Source organism: Acomys minous (assembly GCF_964271855.1).
Source record: "Acomys minous genome assembly, chromosome: 4".
NCBI lineage: Eukaryota > Metazoa > Chordata > Mammalia > Rodentia > Muridae > Acomys > Acomys minous.
Genome location: NC_140486.1, coordinates 122,737,415 through 122,758,163, shown reverse-complemented (window position 1 = coordinate 122,758,163; position 20,749 = coordinate 122,737,415). Strand labels below are relative to the sequence as shown.

The window sequence follows — 20,749 nt, the reverse complement described above, 5'->3', positions numbered from 1 at the left end:
AAGTACTGGGATTAAAGAGCCACTATGCCCGGCCCATGCCTACCCATCTTCAATCACTTTTGCAATAGATTTCCTTTGTTGTTTTATTTTAGGGACAGAAAAATCCTTAAACATTTTCCCCTCCTCTTTTCCCACAGAAAAGATTCTTTGGAATCTTAGATTGGCGGGTTCCTCCAATGCAGGTACTGCTCCCTTGTTCCATTTTGGATTATGGTTTCCCTTAATTTTCTTAGCACTGTCTATGCATGGGTTTTAGTATGATTGCTATTAATCACACATTTGAAAATCAGTAAATTATCTAAGTGTGTCTGTAAGCTTAAAAAACAGAGAAGGGTAAATTTAGAGGAAAAGGACAATGGCTTACTACTGACATGTTCCTTGCCTGTTAGCTCAGAATGAGTTTGACATTTGTAATTAGATAATTTTACATTTGTAAATAGATAAAAAGAGAAAAATGAGAGAGAGAGAGAGAGAGAGAGAGAGAGAGAGAGAGAGAGAGAGAGAGACACCATTTGTCATTTGCATCAATAATTTGAAATTTAAATCACTTGGCTATATTTCTCGGTTAAACGATGTTTTTCATTTCTAGATTTTCACTCATATTCAGTAGATTTATGTGAATAGACCTTTGCTACTACCATGCCACTAATTAATATATCAGTATTTTAATTTTGGGAAGAAGAAAATGTAAGCTTCCAAGCTATTCTAACATCCCATTCTCTTCCTCCTTCCCCATCCTCTTCTTCACGCCTTCCACTTCTGTATTTCCTCCCTTTCCTCTGTTTTCTCTCCAGTTCCATGAGGATTAGCTTTCCATTTCTAAAGAAGTGTGCTGCTCCCACAGTCATCAAATGTGTCTGGTGCCTCATTTAGTCTATGTGCTCACCGAGGAAGAGAAAAAAGTGTAGTGTTGATCCCTAGAACTCTTCATGGAGTCCATCCATAGATTGTAAATATAAGCTCTCATAAATTCCTTTTAATCCTCATCTTGAATATTGAATTTCTAAACACACGATGCTGAAAAGCTCTTCTCTTCATCTAAATACTTGTCTAGATAAACCCAATGGAGGCTGAAGCTATTTTCTGCTGACACTGCGTGAAGAATTTTAGGTTAAAGTATCTTTTTTTTTTTTTTTTTTTTTTTTTTTAACTGTCAGGCCTCATGCTGGGTACCTTACGGTGAATGTTTGGTGTGATAGGCTATTCTTGAGGACAAAGGGACAGGAATGACCTTTCTCAAACTGTTCCCGTATTTGAGAAATACTCTTAAGAGCTGCGTGAGATGATGTTAAATCTTGATCATGAGTATGACATAGAGTACTTCTTTCTTGATATAGTCTGTTCAGTTTTGTTTTAGATAAAAATATGATAATCTGCTTTTAGTATGGTCTTCTTGTTTGATAATACAGCTAATGAGCAATTTCTATGCAGTATGTGGTCTTTAGTTACTTCTCCATGTATAAAGTTTACAATTGCTGATTATGTTTTATAAATATTTTTGTGAGAACAAATATGACTTAGCATATTTGTTCAAAATAGTGAAACATTTACATATAATTACTTTGTTTTGGAAGAATAGAAAAGAATATATGAATATTTATATCAAATTGGTTATGGGATACAAAATTGTTAAATTGTTGCTAAATATGGTAATATTTACTTTGAGAAATTTAACTTCATATAGTGAAAGTAAATAATATGATGTTGGGTGGAGTTTTATTAGTGATATTCTTACATTGAATTACAGCATTTTAATCAGATAAAAATTAAACTTGCAAAATAATTTTTAAAAGCACATCAGTAGTTTGTAGAAATCTCCTGATACTCAGGAAACTATAAAGAGAAAAGCTTATTTCTTTTATTTTATTCTGAGTAATTAACATTTTAAGAAGTTCAAAAGTAATTTACAAATTGATGGAAATTATATACATAATTTTATTATATATAATTTATAATATATATTTATATATTATACATGTAATATATAAATATATAACATATAAATTATTATAAATTATATACAATATATAACATATAATATAAATTATATATAATATAATTATATATATATCAAATATATATCAAGAAAAAGTATCTGACTTAAAAGTTTAGGTTGGATAATTCATAAAGTGATGAGCTGGGAGAGTATATTTTTTAATTTTTATTGACAGAGATATGATAATTAAAGTTGAGTTAGCATATTCAAGCAATTACAAAGATTGTTCTATCACCTAAATACCTATTTCTTTCTGTAGCTCATATAACTAATTTTCCTCTTAACTGAAAAACAATTTTATATCATATTCTATAAATTATTATATTTCGTTTCTATTTAAACTAGTCTTTTTTAGAGAGTCCCTTTTATTTAGTGACTTCATAGAGTTGAAGTGTTCAATACTATTTTTTATTTGAAAATGTGATACATTATATACTTATATCCTTTAAGAGTACACAGATGAATATAACATACGTAGTGTTGTGGTTTGAAAAATAATGGCCCCCATAACGGCACTAGTCAGAGGTGTAACCTTGTTGGAGTGTCGCCATGTTGAAGGAAGTGTGTCACAGTTCACTTCCTGCTGCCTATGGAACAGCTGCTTCTCTAGCACCATGTCTGCCTGCAGGTTGCCATGGTGATAATGGACTAAACTTCTGAAACTGTAAAACAACCCCAAAGAAATGTTTTTCCTATTAAGGATTGTTGTGGTTATGAAATCTTTTCAGAGAGATAGAAATCCTAACTGTAACACCTAGTCATAAAATGTATCACATACACTAAATAACCTCCATACTAATTTTTTTCTCATGTTTCTTTTCAATAGCATTTTATATTAAACAATAAAGATAAGATTTAACAAATAATGACTAAAAGAAACTCAAGTTGATTTTACCCTTTTATTAAAATAAAATAATTTATAATATTTTATGCACCAGAATTGAGGAAATTGAGAGTATACAAACAGCATACATATATGTGTAGCCATCAATACTCCTGATTCCAAGCCTGAACAGGTAAGTGCTCAACTAAAATTCCCATTGTGTGCTGCTGACACTTTTTATCTATACTGAATATTTATATAAATTGCTACAATTCCATTTGATAATTTAGAGAATGACTTTTTTTGCATTGTTTATATAGTGGTCACATGTAAAAGTTACAGATGACATCAGAATTGTAAAAGTTACTTTTATTCACCAGATGAAATGGTTGTCTTGGAGGCTTACTTGCCTCTGTAGGCTAACCAGAGCTTGTTCTGGAACCTTCTAGTCTCTGTACAATCTTATCTATGCCAAGACTGTTTACAGCCTCTGAGACTTACTGCTGAATAAGATCAACCTTTCTGGTTCTTTCTGAACTCTGGACGGCTGGTTCAACTCAGCCACTTGGTTCAAAAGTCCTCTCCAAGCTCAATGATTCAAAATGGCTTCTCTTGACTCCTGACTGAATTGCTTTGCTTGGCCTCAAGCTAAGTTTGGCAATATAATCTAATCATTCTTTGTCTTCTTCTCATTCTTTGTTGTGTTCTGTCTTCACCTGTAACTATCTTGTTTTCTCTCTTTAACCTATTTCTGTACAACTGTCCTCCTCTCTTCTCTCCCTCTGTGCTGCTTGCTTTCTCTTAAGTCACTTCTTCTCTCTGTTCTCATGAGAGTTGGGCATATTTTATTCTGTCAAAGCTTTTTATGATTCATCATTTTGTGTATCATTAAATTACTAACTTTCAAACATGGCTTCTTCCTTCTGCAAACGAACTTTACCTACATTGCTTTGGATTAAAGGTGTGTGCTAAGGGCATGTCTGTATTCCAGCCATAGAGATTAAAGGTACAGGTACACTGGATTAAAATTCTCTATAAGAATGAAATTGGTGACATAATTTATCATAAGTATAATTTTAACTATACCATCTGTAGTATAAGAATGTTGAAGGAAACCTTTAAGAAAGAACTAAGCAGACCTGACAAGTGAACCTGTATCAGTCTACAAACATTAGGAGCAAACAACTGAGATTTGCCTTACTCACTTGGTCCACAGATGGAAGGAATATTTTAAAACTGAAAGAAGACATATGAAAAATTTTGCTTTATACAGATTCTAGAAATATAAAATTAACTTTCACAAATAGGTTAAGTTTAGCATGGAAAGATTAAATTATGCTTTGGAAAAATGATGAAGACATTTCCAAGATACCCTTAGAATTATTGGAAAAAAATTTATCCTGCATACACTGTTTAAATATCTCAAGTCCTGATCACGACAATCCTTTCATTGTTTGTTTCATTGTATTGATACTTCAGTTAAAATTGTATTGACCTTCATTTTGACAAAAAAGAATAATCTGGGATCAAGCAATTTACAGAAGTAACTTTTGTTGTTTTAGAGAGCTGCATTGTATGACATTTTTCACTGGTTGAAAGGAATCTCTTTCTATGGCTTTAAAATGGTCCACATGTCACAGCTCAGTGTTTTTCTTTTCTAGTATGAGACTTGTAGGTGAATTTTATTCCAGCAACGTGACAGCTCTGGCACATCTAAAGACCTTCTAGGTGTGCAATAGGACAGGATGCAGACACACGTTTAGTACACACATTTAATCCCAAGCAATGAGGATAAGAATAGTTCATAGAAGGAAGCACCTGTGTTTGAAAGTCTTATTGAGAGACAGACAAAGTGGCTAATCAGACAAAGATTGGACTGAATGAGTCAGAGATGTGATGTGTTTAACTTTCAGGAGAACAGCACAAGAAAGAGAGGTTACCTACGTACAGAAGTGGGGCAATAGGACTAGTAGTGGAGTAGTATAAGTAGCTCGTATGACAGTTTTCCAGGGACAGGTTGCAGAGAGAGCAGGCCCGGGAATGAGAAGGAGACATAAAATCAGAACACGTTGCCAAAGTTCTGCTGAGCAATTCAATGAGAAGCTAATAGAAGTCAGCTTGAATCAGTCAGCTTGGAGAGGCTTTTGAACCAGAACATCTGAGTTGAACCAGCCAGTGAGAGTTCAGAAAGAGCTAGAAAGGGTGAGTTTATTCAGCAGGAAGTCTCAGAGGCTGAGATAGTCTAGACCTATGTTAGCAGATAGGTGCCGGAAGCAAAATACTTCATGGTTTGGGCTGCCGCAGCTTAGATGGCGTGAAGATTAGAAGTTCCCCGGCCTAGACCTAGGGATAGCTAGACAGAGGAAGAAATGCTCAGGGCTCAATACAATCCATGAATCTGCACAGCTTCGGTATGGTTTTTATCTCATCCCTACATCTGAGGAACTCAAACCTGTATTTGCAGAGACTGAAAATATTTCTGTGAACTTTAGGCAAATTTATTTCATAAAAACCATGAAACCTATTAAGACTTGTATATAGTCCACATATGGATCTATAGACCATGTACATTGCATTATTGGTGTTTGGCACTCAAATATGAAATGTCGTAAAATAATACTTTTCCAAATGACATACATTTTCTATCATGTCCTTAACTGCTGATTTAGAATTTATAAGTAAATGTATATGTATGTACTATAATTACTTTTTAAAATAAACTACTTTAAATTGGGTTTTAATAACAATTTTGCTACTTTGTATACCCGAGTTAGGAGAATTATTTATTCATCACAGTATTATTAGAATTTTTCATTTGAATTTTTAAATTTGTTTATTTAGTAAACACACAATATCACCTTAACACACACAATATCTTTCTAACTCCTCTCAGATCGACCCCCTCTCAATTTTTTATTCTCTTTTTTTATTATTTAAAAGCAACCCATTGATTCCAATTTGTGCTGTCCATACAGTCATAGATATATGACCATCAACTGGAGCATAGCATACCTACCGGTGGCCACACCCTTAAAAATATTGAATTCTCCTCAGACAGAAGCCATCAACTGTAACTAGCTCTTTAGTTAGGGATGGTAGATTTTTAGCTTTTCTCCTTCCGTGTTGGATTGTTGACAGGTTTGCTCATAGACACATATTGTGGAGATAGGCAACGCTTCTGAGTTCATGAATGCAGTGTTTTTGTCATGCCCAGTAGACAGTGATTTATTTCAGTCCATGCCAAGCTCTCATTCTTATAATCTTCCCACCCAAAGCTTCCTCAATAATGCTTAATCTCAGTGGGCAGGAGGGTGATAGAAATGTCCAATTTATGCCTTATTACTCCACTAACACAAGTTATTTGCCTGTGGACCAGTTCAGAGTTTTTGAGTTCCCATCTACTACACAAAGAAAATTTCCTGCTTGTCCTGAGGTCTACACTAGTATGTGGTTATAAAGTTATGAATTTATAAGGCAGACTGATACTACATTTATCAAAAATATTTACAGTAGGTTCATCCCTGGTGCCAGTGAGCTCTCTAGTCATGTATTGTTGGCCAGAATGACAGCTTCACACACACATTTCCTTTTGTAGTGTATGTTTGAAATAAAATAAGAAATCAGGTGGTTAACCCTAGAACATTTGTGTCACCAGTAACCAATAGCCATACCTTACCATGGATGTATTATTGTCGCTCATCAAATTAGTAGTTGAGAATGTCAATGACTTCTTTCTTCCAGCAATCTAAGTAGTAATTTTCTACATTATGAAAGAAAGCCAGCAAAATGGGAAGGAGTTTCCTGGGTAGCACCAACTTGAAATTTCTACATTCATTGATCAGAGTGTGTGGTATCTTCAGAAATAGTGTTTTCCCATCAAGTATTTGTAGGAAACCAAGAGCAGTGACAAGAACCCTTGAAAAGAACTCAACGAAGGGCATCTTTACCATGAGCCTGAGCTTTGTATTTATTTACCTAGGGATTCCAGCACAAGTATTATCTATGGTGTAAGGCAAATACAACTCAACACACACATACACACACACACACATGCAGATTTACATACACTAATTGACACGCATACACACACACAAAACTTACATACATGCACACACACACACACACACACACACACACACACACACACACACACTACTAGGTTCCATGTGGCTTTTTCTAACATTCTTTGTCTTTGTTATTCCTCACTCACCACTCTCTCTGGTCTAACCTCCCATTCCTCTTTCAACTTATACTTTTATTTTCCTTTTTTGTAAAATCTACCCCAAATATCTCCTACAGCTTCATGAATTCTACAAGTAATCCAAGTTAAACATTCCAATATTTTTGGTTTTGATAATTTTCATTTTCCAGTAATGATAAAAACATGAATTAAGATGATTTTGTATTATTGTACTTGAAATGATGCTAAGACACAGAATTTAGAATTTTTTCTAAATTTAAATGGCCATGATTGCCTTTCATGTTCTCCAGCCATCTTGGCAGCTGATCTTGGTTGGGGATTGTCCTGCACCTAAGGCAGGAAGACAGTGACCACAAAGAAGACAAAAAAAAAAAACCAAAAAAAAAAAAAAACCAAAAAACTGGAGTCTATCAAGTCTGGGCTCCAGCTTGTTATGAAAAGTGGGAAGTATGTCCTGGGATACAAGCAGACTCTGAAGATGATCAGAAAAGGCAAAGAGAAGTGAAGTTGGTTATCCTTGCCAACAACTGCCCAGCTTTGAGGAAATCTGAAATAGAATACTGTGCCGTGTTGGCTAAAACTGGTGTCCATCACTACAGTGGCAGGAATATTGAGTTGGGTACAGCATGTGGAAAATACTAGAGAGTATGTGCACTGGGTGTCATTGACCAAAGGGATTCTGATACTATTAGAAGATGCCAGGACAGACTGGTGAAAAGTAAACCAGGAAAGTTTTCTTTTACTAAAACTTTGCCAGAGCTCCTTTAAGAAAAATAAATGGTCATGATCAATGTCAAATATTTTTCCATGCCCATGAAAGTTCTCATGAGGAAAACTCTCTTCTTATCTTTATAAACTTCTGATATTTTTTTATTGAATCATGAAATGTGCAGAATGAAAGTGTGTCTACTATATAAATCATAACAAGATAGTCTTATTCCTGAATTATAATGAACTTTAAAGATGATTATCCTGTCTTTACTGTTATGTTAGCTTTTCCTAGGAACCAAGTGTTCTATAAAAGTTTAATTTGTAGACCAAAGGCTTTATAAGAACACAGTAAGTTTATTTTTGCTAGTATAGAGAATAAGAATTCACCATACGGGACTGTAAGGGACCTCTCATAATCAGTATATAACAAGTTGAAAATCATTGTTATAGTTTGGTTATGGAAAAATATATTGATACTTTACAATTTTCCCTTGTTCATGGTGTTTTGTCATAACAACAGAAAATTTGACATATGAAACTTATTTACATTTCTGTTGCAGTTACAAAACACTACACACACACACACAAAACACAAAACACAAAAGCAAGAGAAATACTTTTTAAAAGGAATTTAATTGGGGCTTACACTTTCAGAAGACATACTCTTCTTGTGGGGGGTCATGGCAACAGGCATGCAGACATGTCACTGAAGCAGTAGTTGAAAGACTGTACCTTAATCTTTCCACAAACACAGAGTAAAAAGATAACTGGAAATGGCTATGGCTTTTTGAAACCCCCAAATCTGCCAACACTGACACACCTTCTGCAATAAGACTATACCTTCTAATTACTCACAAATAATTCCTCCAACTGATGATGAAATATTCAAATATATGACCCCATTGGTTTAATTTTAATTTAAATTCATTCTCATTTAAATAATTACGTTCCACCCCCAGATACCTATAGCCCTGAGGATGTTATCAATTGCATTTAGTCCAACTTTCTCTGTCCCTATAGTCTTTCACAGTCTAAACACTTTTTAAAAATCTAAAGTATAATGTCTCTTCTGAGACTTGAGGAAATCTCTTAATTGTAATCTCCTGTAAATCAAAAAGCAAATTATACACTTCCAACATACATGGCACAGAATATAGAATGTCATTCCATAAAAGAGAAATCAAGACATGATAATAATATACTTGACCAAATAGGGAGGGCAAAGTACATCTTTGTAGCACCTTGCCCCATGTCAAAGTCCTTATATGGCTCTGCCTATCCACCTTCTCTGACTGTGATGCTCTCTCCTTTGGGCTGGATCCACTCCTTGTCTGCAACTCTCTTCAGCAGATATCCCATGGCTCTGGCCTCTCCAAAGTCTTAAAGTCTTCAACACAAACTAGGTTTTTAAAGTTCACAACCTCACACAACAGTATTTCAGGGCCTCCATGCAGGGACACTCCCCCTGTATGCTAGGCCTCAGTGGCTCTCCTTAACCACAGAGGAAACTTCTACATTCCCTTTAGTTGTGTACCTTTCATGACTCTAAATAAGAACCACTGCCAAGTATGTAGCCTGCTTGAAAGGGAGCCTTGAATAACATTTACATAAACTTTAGTTTGCTGTTTTCCTTTTCTTTTCTTTTCTTTTTGTTTTGTTTGTTTAATACAGGGTTTCTCTGTGTAGCATTGGCTGTCCTGAACTCACTTCGTAGACGAGGATGGCCTTGAACTCACAGCAGTCTGTCTGCTTCTGCCTCGCTGAGTGCTGGGATTAAAGGCATGAGCCACCAAGCCAGGCTTCTTGTTTCTTTTTCAAGAGCAAAAGGTGCCTTGTGACTTTTCTTTTCACAGGTTGTAGGACTGACTTGGTAGGGCCTTGTCTGAATGGTACCACTTCCTTTATTCTACCCATCACCAGGCCTATTCTTATCCATTTCAGCACACGTCTTGGCTCCAAACATCGAATATCCTGAGGCTCCTTTTCTTCTCAACTGTACATTATTCCTTTTTCATTCTGGGCCCGCATAAGAGTGATTACTAAAAACCATGGGAAGGGTCAGTAATCATCTGTGTTGGACTCTGCTCTGCCCACAAAATTATTTCAAAACTCTTCAGCATAGCTCAAGCAGAGTCTTAGGGCAATAGCAACCAAAGCAGCCACATTCTCTGCTAGTGATAAGATGGCCAGTTGCTAATGTTGTTCCCCTATCAAACCTGGCATGAGGCAGAGAGTGAACTGAGAATGGTGTGTGCTTTTGAAATCTTAGAGTGACATACTTTCTCCAAAAAAAGCCATGCCTTTTAATCACTTACAAATATTTTGACCACTGAGGACAAAGCATTCAAATATATGAGCCTCTGGGGGATGTTTTTATTCAATCCATCACAATCCTGTTGTCCTGGGGTCAGCACTCAGCATCACATTTGTGCCAAGACATCGGCATTACCACATATAGCCAGTGCTGTGTACATCCAATTGCTCACTGAACTTTCTGTAACGGGCAGTTTAATCATTCTTTAGTTAGCTTGATAATTTGTATGCCTGGTATAAATGAGGGCGCGGTGAAACTACCAAACAGGATTACTCCATGAGTAGAAATAAAGGCTTAAGGTAAGATCCTCTCCCTTTTCCCTGGGGTCATTGGCCATTGACCCACAAAGACAAAGGGAGCAGAAGCAATGAGCAGGGTTTGAATGTCATGAGTAAGACGGGAATAACTGCCAGGAACAGCTTCAGTGAGACAGCTCAACTTTACCCAAGGGAGGTGAGGGACAGAGAGAGTAGCGGCGGCATCACCTAATAGGAGCTCACAATGTGCTTTATTTTCATTTAACAGCACAGTTCTGCCATACGGATAGTGAGACAATGCCTAATTATCCTATGGGCAGCAGAGGGAGAGAGTTTGCAGGGAACTGTGTCAAAGGTCATACTCCAGAAATGGTCAGGCTTCCTCCATGCCTAAAGACTCTCTGCAGTAAGCTCAGGAAGAGTGTAGCAAAGGGATTCTTCCATTTTGCACTGAGTCAGACTGTGACCATAAACATCAGGGTCGCTCAACGCTGCTGACAGCAGTACACAAACAAATCATTGAACAAAGAGACTAGCTGGCACCAACAAAGAACCTTCACGCCTATGGACTAGTGATACTATCTTTGGTCCAGGAAGGTACTCTATATGCTACCTAAGAAGAAATGTAAAAATAAACTGAAAACCACCAACAGAAAACTTACTAGTTTACAATGAAAAAAATATTTTTTAACGATGTGTCCTGAAGAAGAGGAAGAAGGCAAAGGATGAGAGCCAGAATAGAAAGCCAAGAGAAGTTAAAAAAAAACCCACACTGCTTTTTGATATATCAATCTTGTGGTCAAGATCCCAATACTGTAACATCATTTGACCATAGTTATCCTCATACAGACCTTATCTCTTAATTTGTCCTTGACATATATCTCACTGATCTTTTGTGCTGCATTGTGGATTTCTTGAGACTATGCGAACAGACTGTGAATACAGTCTCATTTTTTCCTCCTTTTATTACCTCTCATGAATTCATCTCTGAATGCCCTCGTTCACTCTTTCTTGGTTCTTGTTATTTCTACCAAGCCCTTATAGGAATATATTTTTAAATCATGAACTTCTTTTTTTTTTTTAAATATTTAATTCTTAAAAGTAGAATTGGCGTATGGCATTTCAAAATATCCTTGTTTAAATGACCTGTAAAGCTCTTGTGGTAAAAAAAAAAAAAAAAAAATTGAGAGCAGAGAATCCTAAAACAACTACATCATACAGGCTCACCACATCACTGATGACAATTTCATGGAAGCTGTATCATTAAGTCTCACTTTCAACCTCTTTCTATTACTGTAAAATCTCCCAACAGTTTTTGAATTGTATGTGTGTGTCATTGTGTCTCTGTCTTTGTCTGTGTGTAAAGCAATGAGCACTCTTAGATAACCTAGGTGTGGGTCTTCCTGCCTCTCTTTGCTAGGGGATGTTTATACCTCCACCACTAATACCACAAGTCTGGTCACCAATGTATTGTTCTCTTTTATCTGCCATGGTTACCAGGCCATGATCATATATGCTCCAAGATCTTATCTTATTTTTATAGAGAAAAACAATTCCTTACAATACCTATTCATATTATTTTTAAAAGACAGGGAATTGCATTTACAATACCATGCACTATACTGATACCACCCCCCCAAAAAAAATCAATTTCTCTTGGTATTAATATAGGTATGATACTTTGTCAGAGTTTTATTAAAACACTATTTATTGTATGTCTATGTGTGTGCACCTGGGTACATGTGTGTGTCACGTGCATCTGCATAATAGCTCAGAGGTCATAAGAGAGTACTGAAAACCTTGGGACTAGTGTCAGAGGCAGTTGTGAGTAGCCATGTGGGTTCCTGGAACTGGGCTTGTGTCCTCCACAAGAGGAATATGTGCTTTTAAGTTCTTAACTATCTTTACAGGACTTGAAAAAATTAAAGACTAATTTAGTTGCACAGGTCTCTTCTATTCTTGGTGCTTTCCAAAGAACAAGGTACCAATACCACATACACATCACCTTAGGAAGCAGAGAAAGTTGTGGGCGTGGGAAGCATGTGGTAGAATCATCTCAGCCTCAAGTCTTTATTGAAAACTAAGAAAATTCCCATGTATCTGTAGATCCTTTGATATTAACAATTATCTCTAAATGTATCTTTGTGCAATTATGGGGCCTTCTTTAATCACTCTTTCAAATAGACTGAACACAAATTTAATGATACTAAAAGACACTATTTATACCTCTAACTACTTAATACCATATTGAGAACATTTTGTGATAATTTCAGTGACATAGAAAAGCTCTAATCATTAAAGATATAATCAATATTTAGCTAGTATTATACCCACTTGATTGTTATAAAAGTAGCATATATCGTTATTGAGTACCATAATATACTTATTTTATACAAACTGTTCATTTACTTCAGTATTTATAAATCTCTATTAGCCTCAATTTCAAGTTGCATTAATTTTTTATATTAACATCAGTGTCTTTTTCTTATAAACTGAAATTCTGAGTGAATAAAATCATTCTGTATCGTTCGATTGTATTCCTGGGCATAATAGACTAAGAAAATGGACCATGTGTATTTGCATATAGATGAACTAAATAATTTCACACACATTTATGAGACTATCATGAAGGGAGAGTTAAAACAAGGCAGTTAAATTCTGACAAGTTTACCATTATAGAATTCAGATCAATTTCAGTATTTTTTTTAAATGTGATTTTTCAACCTTGTGACAATTACTTTGCAGCTAATCTGTCACTAATAGATGCCTGGAAATGCATGCTTTGATGGAATTTATAAGGATAAATCTTACTGTTTTAATTCCAAAGAAGAAAATTTTCTTGGGTTTTCACATTTGTAATGGTTGACCGGCTTGTGAACTTAACATAACCTGCAATGAACTGGCAAGAGAGATTCAATGAAGGATTGGGTCTATATTGGGCTGTCTTGCAGATATTGTGGAAGATTGTTTTAATTGAGTTTACCGATGTGGAAAGACACAGTCTACCATGGAGGGTCCCATTTGCTGGTCATGGTGTCCTAAAGTGTAAAAGATTAGAGATATTGAGTGGAGCAGAAGCAAGTAATCAAATGAGGATTGGGCACTCTTTCCTCTTTGCTCCTCACTGCTCATGTACTGTGACTAGCAATTTTGCATTTCCTTCCTTGAAAATAATGAAATACAACCTAGAACTGAAAGCCAAATAAGCCCATTATCATTTTAAGTAGTTTCCCATTAAGATGTTTAATCACAGCAACAGAAATGAATATTGGAAATTATACCTACGTTGATGACCCAATACATATATTGGTATTAAATGACTACTGGAACCAGGTTTTGTTGTGTATACCTTTAAGACGTGCACCTGAGAAACTATTGGGATTTGAAAGAAAATGGCCCGCAAAGGGACATATATTTGAATATTCAGTCACCTGGAAGTGGACTCTTTGAGAAACATTAGAAGAATTAGGGGGTGTGGTCTTGTTGGAGAAACTGTGTCACTCGGGTGACCTTTGAGATCCCAAAAATCCCCCTCTAGGTCCATGGTTTCTCTGCCTCACTGCTTCTGGATCAGGATGAAGCTCTCCTCTAATTCATAGCGCGACGTCTGCCTGTGTGCTGCCAATATTCCTGCAATGATGACAATGAAGTCACCAACTAAAGCTGTAAGTAAGCCCCCAGTGAAACGCTTATAAGGCAAATGCAACAGGACCTCTGTGAGTTCCAGGACTGTCTGTTTACAAATTAATTTCCTGATCAGCCAAGGTCTCAGAAAAAACAAAACAAAACAAAAAACAGAAAACTTATTACCTGTATCTAATACAAACAGCATATTATTTGAATGAAAGCTAGCAAGAGATTTTTTTTTTAAAGAGCTTATTCTATTAAATGCAGTCCTAAACTCCTCAATAGGTGGTTTTTGGGTTTAAGACACAAATTTTTGGATAGAGACTAAGTGTTTCTAGCATGTACAAGAGTCTGAGCTCAAGCCCTGTTATCTTAAGGGTCTTTTTCGCCATTGCTGTAATAAAATAACATGTTTAAAGCAGAGGGAACAGAGCTGCTCATGAGGTGAAGGTTTCCTGACTTCATTTAACAAACTCAAAATAATACCCCACAGATATGTTCAGTGGCCCACTGCCCAGCTCATTCTAACTCCGGTCAAATTAACGATGCTAATCTTAACACTTCAGGACATCAAAGTTAACTGAATGAGTAAATACAAACAGAATGTAACATACAATTTTGCATTTAAGAGGTACTTAGGTGATTCATGTCTCAAAAAATAAATAAATAAATAAATAAGAGGAGATTAGAAAGTCAATCAGATATTTAAGTATACACTATACGTTCATACATTTTCCAGTGCCAGAAGCAAAACAAAATTTTCCAATGTCTTTAAGTAGTTGAGCAAGCTTCATCTAATTCAAGTTATGCTTTCTCAAATAATATCATTGGTTATACATCTCTTTCCTGATTTTTCTGATTTACATTCTAGTGTTTACACCTTGAACATAATAGACAGCTGGAATAGCACTCTTGTGGTCAATCAACACTTCAGGAAAGAAGCCTGGAAAAGATAAGTAAGTTAATTTTATGAGACTGATGAGGGAGATAGCTGTGAGTCTAGCCGATCAAGGTGGAAAGTGAAGGTTCAGGCAGCATCTGGCATGTTCGTAGAGGAGAAGGATAGTGGAAATCTGTAACACTATACAGCAAATTCAATGCTATTAGTATTTTCATTTTATTATGATTGGAAAACACACATAGCAATATAAATTCAGAAGGCTATCTTAAACAGTAAATTTATGATTTGTGGGGATTTAATCATCCCTAACATTTATTTACATCTATTTGTAAACCTTGGGATCACATGAGTATCTTCTGTGTGAATGTTTGTAAATGATCTTGATGGTTTTCAAACATAACTAAAAAAGTATTTTTTTTAATTAAAATTGTTCTTTGACAATTTCATAAATGCTGAGAATGCATCTAACTGATGATACCTCTCACCCCACCAGTCTCCCATTAACGTCCCCTCCCTCACACCGGTTTCTTTCCCATGGTCATGTATTTTTGTTTTGTTTTGTTTTGTTTTGTTTTGTTTGTGACTCATTGAGCCTGCACACTCACCAATGAGTATATATGGAGACTTTCCATTCCTCAGCGTCGTATAATTCAGCAGAATAGCAACTGAACTGCTGGGGCCCTTAGATCATTCATGACTGAAGGATAAAAGGTCTAGACCTGTGAAAACTAAGTTTAGGAAAACAGAGCTAGCATGAGTTCATGACGGCCATGCTAGTGTTGTGACTAGAAGAAAGCGTTCCACGGCCCTTCTTTCTTGAAATTTCTGTCTCTTACAGTCCTTCTGCCTTTCCCAGCAAAGATCCATGAGACATTAGGGGTGTGAGTATAAACATCCTATTTAGTACTGAGAACTAAATAACCTCTTGTTCTTAACCCCTCGCACAGCCATGGATCACTGTTGGCACTGAAATTCACTGAAAAAAAAAAAAAAGCTTATTTTTAAGGCTGAAAGTAGCATCTGTGTATGGGTCTCAACACAGATGTTGAGAAGGGAATTTGACATCATGTCAGTTTAGCTAAATGTCGATCATAAGCTCCCTATGGGGGCTATGTCCACCTCAGGCATCTTTCCTTTCTTTTCCGCCAGTTTTACAGTATCAGTGAGCCTCAAATCCGACAACGAGAGGTTTAATTTTCCCCATTACAGATGGGCCACTACTGCTCTAGTAGGCACAGTCGGCTGCCAGGCTGTTGCTGTAGTTGGTCGTGTTCGTAGCTGTATACTGTTATGGATGATGTTCTCTGCCCCCCCCCCCTCAGCTTATATAGCATCTTCTGTCCTTGTGAAATCTATACAGCAGAGAGGAAGCTTTCACTTCTAGTCCAGCTTGACTATTCCATATCTTACAACTAAGGTGCCTGGCATCTTCATCAGCAGGGCCCTCTTATCTAGTTCTGGTATCTTAAAGAAGAGAAACGGTAACTGAGATAGTTATGTAATAAGTCACGGCTTCTGTGTACAGCCTTATCTAGCTGTGGATGACGTCTCCCTTCTAGCCTTCATTGTTTTGTTACTTATGTTTTTATTCGGCCTTTAATATAATAGCTTTCTATATGGCTTTTACATACACCCCTCGATTTGCTTACCTCTCGTCCCTTTGCCCTCCTCTTCCCGACACCTGCACACATCTCTACAAAACCTTCTCACCCCTGAATCCCCTACTCCATATTTTCACACCTCCTATGTTCTACTATCCATCTTTCTTGAGGTACCTCTTCCCCAAAGGTCCTTTTCTAATCTACCATCTTCTACATGCACTTCAAGTTACACACACAAATTCAAAAATTCATAGGCCAGATGCTACTACAAAGAACAACATTCATTGTTTGCCTTTCCGGGCTTGTGTTACATCACTCTGTATAATATTTCCCAGACTCACTCATTTTCCTATCAGTTTCATGATTTTACTTTTCATTCGAGTTGAATCAAATATTATGTTTATGTATGCCATAGTTTCACTATCAAGTTACCTGATGCTGGGTATCTAGACTAGATATATTTCTTTGCTGCTGTGAATAAAGCAACAATAAACATCATATGTAGTCATCTCCAGCATAAATTATAAAGTAAGTTGGGTATATGCTTACATGTTGTCTTAAAGACTTAAATCCTTTTTACATACTGCTTTATCCTCCTCAGATTAGAACCCGTTGTTTGTATTCACATGAAGGCTACTGACTGAGCATCAAGCTCACACATAAGAAAAGAGATCATGACAAAATACCAGCAAGTCTCCCATGTTAAAAAAACAAAACAAAACATGGCATTGCACAACTAGCAGTGGTACACACGTGACTTCCCTCTAGGCAGCCTGTGAACTAAGGGTTTGTCTTAGTGCTGAACAACTGTCCATGTTGAGTGTGTTAACTCTACATTATGTTCTGTAAGTTTCTTTTTATTTGAGCCTATTGCTAAACATCATGAAATTTAATGTAAACTAGGACTATTTATTAGAAATTATTATTTTGTTTTCTCTGTTTCTTTTAATGTCTTTAGTTAAATGTTGACAGTGAAATAATTTTCTCCTGTTCTAAATAGTAGTATATATTTGTCATAAACTCTACACAGAAACTGAAGAATGTATACTGTAATATTTTGTATTAAGGGGCAATTCATATATTCAGAGTACTACAAAATAATGTTTCCACTAATCACATTTAAATATCACACTGACCTACATCTACTTTATTGTAGATAAAAAAGCTTTTAGCACATAAGTACATTAATTGGTTGTTAAAGTTAGGAGATGAAATATTTTATTTTCACTTTTTCATAATGTTATATCCATTCCTTCAAATTTGAAGTACATACCTAAAGAAAGTAATTGGTTTGTAATTCCATATTTTATAGATATATTGTCTTCAATGTCACTAATTAGTTGTCTTTGTGGTAATTACTATTTCTAAATATTAATATGTAAAATGTTAGGAAAACAGTGATGACTATGTCATCATATAACCTTATATAACAGACAACCATGAACAGGGTAAAGAAGGAGAAGGGAAAGGTGGTTGTATTCTCTTTTAGGAACAGGACACCATTTTACCCATGGCTTAGAGGAGAAAACTGAAAACTTCTATCAGATCTTTAGTTTTTTTGCTACAAAAGTGAAACCAGAATTTAATATTTATAAAGAACTTTTCAGGTGGAGAAATACATGCACATACACGTATATACATTGAGTCTGTGTATTTGTGTGTGTGTGTTCAAGTTATTTTTTGCATTCAAGTAATTCATCAAGGATTAATGAGATTTCTTAATAAATTCACAACAAATGCACTTCACTGAAAAATCTTATATATTCAAGGCAAACAGGATGTTTTCAACTTGTGCCTTGTAGCCAAAATGATAGAGGAAGGTACATGAAACTGTTGAGTAATTTAGAACGTTTCACCACCAGTAAGTGGTTTAGATGGATTCAAATCTAGGTAGTTTCCCATTAGTCTTTCATTTTCTGCACTGTGATATAATACCTCGCAAATATTTAATGAGCTGTCATGACCTTCTTCACTGAATGGGAGATGTTTATAGCCAACTGCTGTTTTTACTATTGGAAGTGTCAAAAATGTTAATTGTATTGTACTGAGCAATATAAGGGACCTGTTTAATAACTACAAATATTTTCTTCCTGAAAAGAATCACTGTTTAGTGAGACAAATGTAGATGTCTAATAATACACCATTTTACTTCCATCTCTCTCTCTCTCTCTCTGTCTCTCTCTGTCTGTCTAATTACTCCAATTCCTTTCTTCCTTTCATTAGCCTTTACAACTTTGTTTTTTTTTTTATATGATTCGTATTTAAATATCTTTGGGGCACTTTCCAGATACTATTAATGTGGAAAAGGAAAACTATTCATATTTTCATTTCTTCAACGTATTAAACTTGAGGTTCTCTGCTAAACTGTGTGTGTGCATATGTATGTAATGAACTTATTTTTCTGAATAAATTCTCAGGCCACCTAAACTCACCTAAAATTTACTTCAGTTTACATGACACTGTATCAATAGTATATTTTGTCTTAGCTCAGCTCTACAATTTTTTTCATTGCTTTTATATAATTTTTGTGCAGTTTTCTTATTTGTAGGAAGATCAATGTAATTTTATTTCTATTCTGAGTCATTTTGTTCTCTCTCTCTCTCTTCTCTTTTTCATATGCGTGTATGTGTGTGTGTGTGTGTGTGTGTGTGTGTGTGTGTGTGTGTGTGTTGCTCACACGTGCAGATGCATGCCCATTCACATTCTCTTAAATTGAAAGGATTACCATATATAACACGACTATCCAAATGACAATTCAATTTAGAGTTTATGATTGGATGCACTGAATTCCAGTTTCTAATTAAGGGACAAAGATTCTTTTCTCTGTTCATTATTTTTACACTCAACCAAGGTCATGGTTAGAACTCTTGTCGATATCATTTGACTATCAGTCAAAGACATAAGATAAAACAAATTACTTTTTATAAATTTCACTTTAAAATACAATTTTTTTTCATCTCCCTGCAGGTGGCTGATGAGATGTTACCAAAATCTTTCCTACCAGATTGATTCTTCCACAGAAGTACAGCAAAGACGTGGGCAAAAAAGACCTGCTGACAGGACTGAGACATTTGATCCAAGGGAGCTATGCTTCGCCTGGCCTTGTGATTTAGAAAATCAATGGCATATCAGCTTAGTAGCCACTGATCCATGAGGTAATTGCACCTTCTAATATTTTCAGTATAAAGCGTCTGCAATGGGTGAAACCAGTGAACACAGGGTAAAACCCTTTTTAGTCCTTCAACAAAAGTGAGAAATTTCATGTCTGCTTGTATTTCTGAGGAAAAATACTATTTGCCTGAGAGAAATAAGGCTAATATGAAATATACCATTGTCATATTAAGATAATTATTATTTTAAAAGAGTATGCTTCACCATGTTACCAACTATAGCTGCAAGCAAATCTTGTTTGTAAATTGTAAAGTAATTACATGAAAAGCACTCTAGGTTTCAATATGGAGAACTGGGCACTTCATGTTGTTATTAAATACGGTAAGATGTTTTCTGCCCTGATTCCATTGTGGTGCTTAGAGATATCATAACTCACTAGATAAGAATTCCTCTTTAGGAAAGGGATAGGCCTTAAGTAAATACTAAAGAAACCGAGTATTAACACACAGGGAGAAAGTAAGATTGATGATCTGACAAAACATTAATTAAGAAAAGGGACGTTGCCAAGATTTTCTTGTATAATTCAATCCCACATAATTCAAAGGCAAAATTAATTTACTGTTTCTTATTTGACAACAAAGAAGGAGCTTTGTATTGATTATTTTTTTAATGTGTGCACACATAACATGGTAAAGCTCTATAATCGGAAACATAGTTTTTTAACCTCCGTGGTTTGCATTTAAATTTCAGAACTCTACAGAGAGGAGAGTATTTCTTTGAAATGAAATGAGTTTGCACTTATTTTCCTCGATTTCTGGGCATATACAAACATCAAATACCAATTTCTGCATTAATTAAAGGAAATAACTCTAAAACATTTGGCTGTTTTTACTTTGAGCTGTTGCCAGTTCCTACAGCCCAACATATGCTAAGTATTTTACATACAAGTGATTTATTACAAAAGTCACCAGTGATGGCTGACACTATTCCTTTTTTTAGTTTGCTTTTCTAAATATCAGCAGTTTGGGGTATTTAACGTTATTATGCCATATAATACGGGACATATTTACCAATTTAAATTTGACAGGTATGTTTATGTAATTGTTTCATAGCATGGTCATTTCAAAATGCTGTTTACAAATAATGTTCTTCTTGGTTCTTTTCTGTAATTGGAATATAGTTTTTTTTTTAATTTTTACTTTGATGA

General features: G+C 35.5%; 1 pseudogene across 1 annotated transcript; it reads left to right on the top strand.

The window, feature by feature from the left end:
* The first annotated feature begins 3,728 nt into the window (after nt 1–3,728).
* On the top strand, nt 3,729–7,742 carry LOC311595774 (large ribosomal subunit protein eL30-like; annotated as a pseudogene). Its single transcript has 2 exons — nt 3,729–3,780; nt 7,356–7,742. The product of its transcript is annotated as a large ribosomal subunit protein eL30-like (transcript).
* The last annotated feature ends 13,007 nt before the right edge of the window (nt 7,743–20,749 follow it).